This window comes from Parus major, chromosome 2, assembly GCF_001522545.3.
Source record: "Parus major isolate Abel chromosome 2, Parus_major1.1, whole genome shotgun sequence".
NCBI lineage: Eukaryota > Metazoa > Chordata > Aves > Passeriformes > Paridae > Parus > Parus major.
This window is the reverse complement of record NC_031769.1, coordinates 77,759,483-77,766,978: the sequence shown is the minus strand read 5'-3', so window position 1 is coordinate 77,766,978 and position 7,496 is coordinate 77,759,483. Positions and strand designations below refer to the sequence as shown.

The window sequence follows — 7,496 nt, the reverse complement described above, 5'->3', positions numbered from 1 at the left end:
TCGAGGTTGTTCTCAATCCATTGAATAAGCAGTCTTCAGATACTCAAATGAAGATCCGTCCCTTCTTCTTTATCATCAGTAATCTCTAGCAGTGCTCTCTGGGCCCCAAGAACGTAGGTCACTCTCATGGGTTCATTGTGGCACACACTGTAACAGACCATGAGATTCCAGTCTATTAACTATTCCTTCTTATGCTTTCTTCTCCCAGGTAACTTACCATGGAGTTTTTAAGAGCTTATGCTGGGACAATGCTGTGTATTCTGTCTGCCAGGACTCAAGAAAGTTCTTTAATTGTTTTCCATCTAGCACATTTCTGTGGCCGAGGGCTTGCTTCATAACTCACACAAAATGTTATTATGATGAAAGTCAAACCTTTCAGGGCAGTCTTCATATGTGGTGATTGCCAAAACTAAATGATCTGATGGTGTGAACCTGGGGAAGTAGTCTCACTGGTTATCTGATGTCTCCACGTTTTGCAGCAAGACTGTCAAGGTAGGTCCACAACCTTTGCTGAGAGCATTCTTTGCTGCAGCCCAGGCAACAGCAGTGAAATGTGTCCTCGTGCTTGTCAAAGTGATTTGCAAAGTCACTATTGGGAAGCTGCATTTGCACAAAGGCACTACTGTATTCTTTGGTTTCCATGTCTGATGGGTCTGTTGCTGCTCAGTAGAAGTCTAAGATCCACGTTCAGTTACTCTGTGAATGTGTGTGGTGTTGCCTGGATTCATCATGCAGCATGGGGCAGGTATGGGAGCACCCAGAGGAGAAAACTGGTCATTCACTCACACGCTTTGAGACGTGTTCTCCTTCTGTGGCTGTTTCTCCAGCTATCCTCCGTCTGACAGACAGAGATAAGAATGTATGTGAGATAAGAAAGGATATAATGGCCACAGTGCCAAAATACTTTGGCACATGTGGATAATGAGGTGCTGTAAGAAAGGGTGGCAGCTGCAGTAGAATGCATGCATGTTGCAAAGAAAAAGATGTATACATGTGGAAACGTGTATGTATTTCTTCAAGATATGTTGACTGCACATATATAATTCTTGGTTCTTTTTTTTCTGAATTTCAGAGTTTGCAAACTAATGTAATGCATAAAATGCTATTTTTCTTTCCTTTGTTTTTTCTGTAAGTAGATATATAGCAGTGATGAAGAGAGGCATAGGTGGTTATGCTTTTCCACAATCTGAGTTACCTGTGATAACAGCAAGACATGGGAACAGCATGAGCTTCTTCTGCATGATCTCTTGGAGAAGCCAAGGATGCTACTTCCAATTCACAACATCTGGCAATTCAGAAAGTGCTCATGAAGGCCAAGACAGATGGAGACTGGGGAGAAATAAATGAAAGACAGTAGGCAAACACAGAAAGGAGGTGAGTACATGTGTCCTTAGGATGACACTAGGAGTAGGAGTAGGCATGGACAACAATGGACATTAACCATGCCTCTGATCCCTACCACTACCTTAGAATCTGACCAAGAGAAGAATGGTGCACCTACAGAAACCATGGCATGGTACCTGCACATTGTCTTCTTTTTGATATGGAACTTTGCAGCAAATACCTAATTTACTTACAGTCTTTTTCTCTGCACTGACACAGTGCTGTTTGCTACCTCTTTGAACTGGCAGTAAGTTGTCACTAGGTCACCAGTGGCTTTAGAGAGTGCACCACCATCCAGCAGTTCAGCCATGAGCAATACATTGCAGACAACTTTCACTGTCTTTGGAGTAGGATGGGAGAAATACAGAGGATGGCAAGCCCTGGAGATAGGGAAATTGGCTTGGAAACCTGTTCAAATATGCAAAATAGTAATCAATATTTTTACTCTAAAAACTATTTCTGGTTATTTCTGATAAGCTAATGGGTCAAGTGGAGAAGAGATAAGAGTTTACTGAAAATAGATGGCATCACTTCAAAACATCTCACTGTGCAAGTTAAAAGCATTTCCCTAGAAGTATCTACCACTTGTCTTGGAAAATACTGTCCCAAAGAGACTACAGAGATAAAGTTCAGAGAGAGGAAAATATCTTTATTTGGAATTTAATGGAGATACTATAAGTATATTTGAGTAAGAATGTTTTGGGATAGGCAGATAAGCCTATGATTCCCTTTCATTCTCCAAAGGATTTATGTCTGGGTAAGGATGGCATTTGTTTGTGAAAGCCAACATCTGTTTCTGTTTGTATGCTGCCACTTTTACAGTCGTGCATGGTTAGGTGAGTAGTGCAAGTACTCGATCAAAGTTGAATCTTACTGTCGCGTTAGTAATGTTTGGTTTGACAAATAATCAAGAAATGTACTTTCCTCTGTTAGTCAGTTGCAAGGGTTGAGAGGAGTAACATTTTACAAGGCCTAAACTCCATCTGTTGGTTTGAAAAAAAATGATGAGGCAATGGTAACACTCTTTTCCATTCATTCAGATGCCATTCTGTACTCAAGTGCTCCACACAAGCTCTTTATCTGCTTTACAGATCTATTCACAAATAACTTGAATATTTTTCTCTAACAATCTTGCTTGTTTAGTCTATAATTTCTATCCCACATCAGTCCCTATATTAGCAAGTAACCATTGTGACTAAAAAGTAAAAGTACTGAAACTACATGTATATGCTGTGGAGTCGAACAGTGTGAAAGCTGCAGCCAAAGTTGTAAAGTTTTTCAGAGCCTTGGTATTACTGTCCTGTGTAAAGCAGAGTTTTATTTTCCGTGGTTAAATTTGCTTGGTGTCAAACACTGACTTTTTGCCCAAGTCAGAGAAATACCAATTTCTTCTATGTTACTTGAGCCCCCTGCTATGCTGTATTTTAGAGGTGCAAGGGAAAAGCCTTCCTTTTGGATAAAAAGGCATTAGATGAATACATCTCTGTGTAAATATTGGAGGTCTTCTACAAAAAAAGTAGTAAAAGGGTGGCTTAAGTATCAGCAGCTTTTGTACTTCTCTTTTATGCTGTAGTGCTGTCATGGGGCATCTGCCATCCTGCCTTATTGCAGATTTTCTTGTCAACAAGATGGTTTGGGGTTTTCTTTTCTGTACATTTCTGCACTTCTCCAGCCACTGGAAGTGAAAATGATGTTACTTCATTGTAAAGAAGTGTTACTCTGAAAAATGTTACCTTTAGCAGGAGCTGCTGTTCTAATCTTTCTGCAGGAGAACACAGTTCCCAGAACTTTGTACCACTCTAGGGAGCTCTGCCCAAGTTGCTCTCTAAAGTTGTCTTCTATTTCCCCAGCTTCTTCCCTTCTGTCCATACTTAAGGATTTCCTAAATCCAGCACTTTGTGAGAGGGAAGGTGAAAGGGCTCTTTGCTAGTTATGGAACAGTTTAAAATGTCTTTCTGAGCTGCTCTTGGCAGAGTGGGTGTAGAAATGCTTGTATTGGGGAAAAAATGAAGAGGTACAAATGGCAAATCATGAAAGCTGTATGGGAGTTCCTGGTCTTCTGCTAACTTGTTATCCACAGTTATGATGGTGAGCATCCAGCAGACAGGAGGGGTGTATGGCCCAGAGGGACACAAGGAAACACATGCCAGGGCGGCACAGCTTTATTCCCAAAGTACCCTGTGCTAGAAACAAAGAGCTCAGGTATAGAATGGTTTTGTTGGGAAGAATCTATACATATATATATACACAGATATATATAAGAGATCAAGCACTTAAGTTATCTATAAAAATCTGTATGTACCAATGTTGTTGCCTTGCAGTGTTGTGATGTACACTGTATGTTCTGGGATCCCTTTGAGGAGTTACAGCCTAAATCTGTCACTGTGACAGGCACACCTCAGCTTCCTGTTCCCAGCAAGACAGCTGACCCACACCATGGAACTCCTATGTAAAAAGCCAAAACTGCTTTAGCTGTTTGTGACAGCGGTGCTTGGCAGAGCAATCTATCACAGCAGTCAGGAATGGAGGGAGGGTGATAGCAGAGATCTTTGCATGTGCTACACTGTGAAGTCCCATCTTTGGTTCTGATGAGGAAAATACAAGGTAGAGCACCTGTCTTGCATGTACTTGCCATTCCCTCAGCCACAGGCTGCTTTTAAAAAATGTTTTGATTTGTTACCTAAATGGGGCAAATCTAATGTTACATTTAGGTGTGGGGAAGGAGTGGGGAAAGCTCTCAAAAGCAATAGGTCCATGCATGGAGACCCAGTGTGTTCAGTTTGCAAAACCTACTGCCATCTGCAGCCTTAACTTTGGCATTTTAGGCTCCTACTAGTTTGGCTATACAAATGTCTCAGCTTCTCTCATATTGCTCATTTGCAGCTGACATATTGCCACTTAAAAGTAGTGGCTCAGCTCTGGCTCAGCTCCACGTTGGACTTTATAACATCTCAGTATTTGTTTATTCAGCACAAATCATTTTACTACTGGGTGTAGCTCTTTATGAGGCCTGTCTCCTGGAGATATTGCCAAAGGAAGGAAGTATAACTATATGGTATTTACCTTACCATGATGCTGTTGTAGTCACACTATTTGACTCATGCTAATACATTCTGTGTTAGAGTAATACTTGAAGGTCAGAGGAGGAAGGAACGTGTTCCTACATTTACTTGGAAAAAAGCAAATGGAGCAAAACACAAAGATTCATCTGCTTGGGGGTTTTTCACTTGTAATACACAATTGATGGCAGAATGAAACTGTTTCAGAGTTATGTTAGACTTAATAAAAAAAAAAAAAACTTTAAAAAAAAGAAAAGAAAAAATCCATCAACATTATGCCTGCATCACCTGTAGAAAAGTGCTCTAACACCTTCTGGAACTACTTACAAAAGATGAAGAAAAAGGCAGAATGCCCTCATCTGATTCAGTTTTTGTCCTGAACATAGGGTGTTTTGAGGACATGAGACACCTGTTAGCTGAAGAGACCTCAAGAGCAAGGCCAGGACTGGGGATCTATATTTAACAGCAGCAATGGCTGTACATTCTGTTTCTCATTGGTTTCCTGCTGTGCTCCCAACATGTCAGATTCCTTCCCTCACAAAAATGAAAGTTTAGATGGTCTCCCTTTCATTTCTCCTACAAGGCAATTTGTCACACATTTGTGCTCTCAGTGCTAAAATAAGTTTATTAACATACGTAGATACCATTTGATCTTTCAAACAAAACCTGTAACGTAAGGATCCAATTATGGGATTGTACAGTTAATGATCCTTTTAAATTTAAAACACCCTATAAAAATTTACTGGCAGCTTCAAGAGTCTTCAAACTGTCATCCTGAATTGCCACAGAAAGTAGCATTTTTCTGCTGTGATATAAATCCAGATTGTTCATAGGAGATGATTAAATCTAGAAGTAATTTTGAGGAAATAAAAGCAGAATCCAAGGCACACTTCTCTTAATCATAGGAGAAAGATCTCTGCTTTGTTCTCCTGGAACTACTCAAAATCCTCACCTTCCTTGTGTAAATGGATGCAAGAAGCTGAGATGAAGCACCAATTCCCGACTCCTCTCATCTGTATGGATCATGCTTGGAGTCCGACATGCCATGCATGGATCAGACCTCCCTGAACTATGCTGTGCTGTCTGCTTAGTGCACACCCATGGGTGGCATCTGGGATCTCTGCATGCCTGACATTATGAGGGAGCGATTCCTGCAGGGCCCTGGGGTCTACAGAAATCCTATAAACATCTAAAGGCAAACCTCACTGAGACAAAATTTCTGTGGTGGAAGGTGGGTCCAGGGAAATTTGCATGTACATATATATTTAAGAAGAAGCCATATGGGAACAGACAGGAAATTTCATTCTTATATTCTTATCACAAGGAATTTTTTAATGAAAATATATGTCATTTATTTGCCAGAAAAGTAGAAATCCTAATACTCACTGTCTGAATAGCAAAATGTCAAAAAGGGTAAGATCCATAAAAAAAAAATAAAGAAAGAGAAATCATTGGATCCTTTGTCAGGAAGGTACTGATATCCCTTGAAAGTAGTGTCTTTATTGTCACTGACTGCAGAGGGAGATGGGAGTGCTGCTTGTTATCACAGCGGGGGCTATATATTCAGCTGAAGAGTCTCCATCACCATGGTATTTTCAGCAGCTCTCAATTTTAATCATCAAGCTTCACTTTACAGATGGAGGAAGCTTTTTAGTTCCCTTCTCCCTTTTTAAGAGGTGGTAAAAGGATTTGCTGAAGATATGTAAGGTTCTGGCAACTGCAAAAATAGATGTTCATCTTCTGAATTCCTGTCCCGTATCCTAATTAAAAGAAATTGATGTCATCCTTCCTTCTGTATTGTGAAATACACAGTTAAGTATAGATATATTAGTTTAGCAGCAGGTTGTTTTTCTGATAAATGAAGAAGTACATACATTAATTTCAGCTGTCAGCATGGATGGAATTGTTGGGGGATAGGAGAAAAAAAAAGGCAAATAGAACCAGGATGTTTATCTTTGCAATTATGAATAAGCAACCAGCTGCACAAAGTGTCTATCAGAAAGGAACACCTTCTGTCGCTGTTTCTGTTAATCTTAAAGACATTTAGATCAATAAGCTGCATTATGAAAGGGGGGATGTATGTGCTCAAGCCCTTGTCACTCCATAATTTTTCCATTGTTGTTCCTATGTGTACAGGCTACTGATTTCCTCTAATTTTCACATGGTTTTTATGTGTATTTTGTTTTCCTGCTTGTTATGAAGTCTCCATCTAAAGAAAGTTTGTTCTTTTCACTGTTGGCATTTGATGGTTTTGATTGGAGTGTCTCCTTCCTCTGAAAAGAATGAGCTCCTTTCTTCTCTGCTGTTTTGCTGTTCCTGTACAAAACAAGCCATCCCTGGTGACTGCTGTGGTTCTTAGGGGGTGGCAGAAAGCAGCTGCTTCTCCTGCTTCAGAGGAGAACCCCAGGGAAGGGGGTGCTCACATCTTTAGTCCCAGCGAGTCACTCATATCACACAAGTCTTAAAATGCTAGCTTTGGTTTGCTGCTATGCACTTTTGGCAGTCAAACATAAATATTTAGTCACTGTTGCACTGTTGATGCTTGACACAAAAAAAACCCCAAAAACCAAAAAACAACAACAAAAAAAACCCCAAAAACAAAAAAAAAAAAACAAAACAAACAAACAAAAAAAAAGGCAAATGCCTACAAATAGGCTGTATGTTTCTTCTGGCATCTTTCAGCATGAAGGAGAAACAGCTGAACCTCTGCATGTTGATTTCTAAATAAAAGTATGTCATAATATGGACTCTTATTCCAAGTACAAAGTGTTTGATTTTAAAAGAATTGTTAAAAAGCAAGGTCCATGACAGATTTTGTAATAGAGATTCTTCTTCTCGAGGAAGCTGTTTTTCTGTGCCCAAGCCTAGGCACTAGGAGGCAATGCTCCCAAAATTTAGAAAGTAGATTGTATTGATGCTCTTCCCCTTACTAGTCTTCAGAAAGAAAAGGGTACCTGTTGAACCACTAAGTAACCAACTGAGCACCTGCCTGTGACAGCACTTCTCCTGCCCCCACCTATCCAGCTGCAGCAGAAAATTGTCAGCAATAAGAAT

General features: G+C 40.1%; 1 long non-coding RNA gene across 1 annotated transcript; it reads left to right on the top strand.

Annotated features, from left to right (window-relative positions):
• LOC107215193 lies at window positions 1–6,951 on the top strand. The gene is made up of 3 exons (XR_001525107.3): window positions 1–113; window positions 209–492; window positions 1,137–6,951. It is a non-coding gene; the product is annotated as an uncharacterized LOC107215193 (long non-coding RNA).
• The last annotated feature ends 545 nt before the right edge of the window (window positions 6,952–7,496 follow it).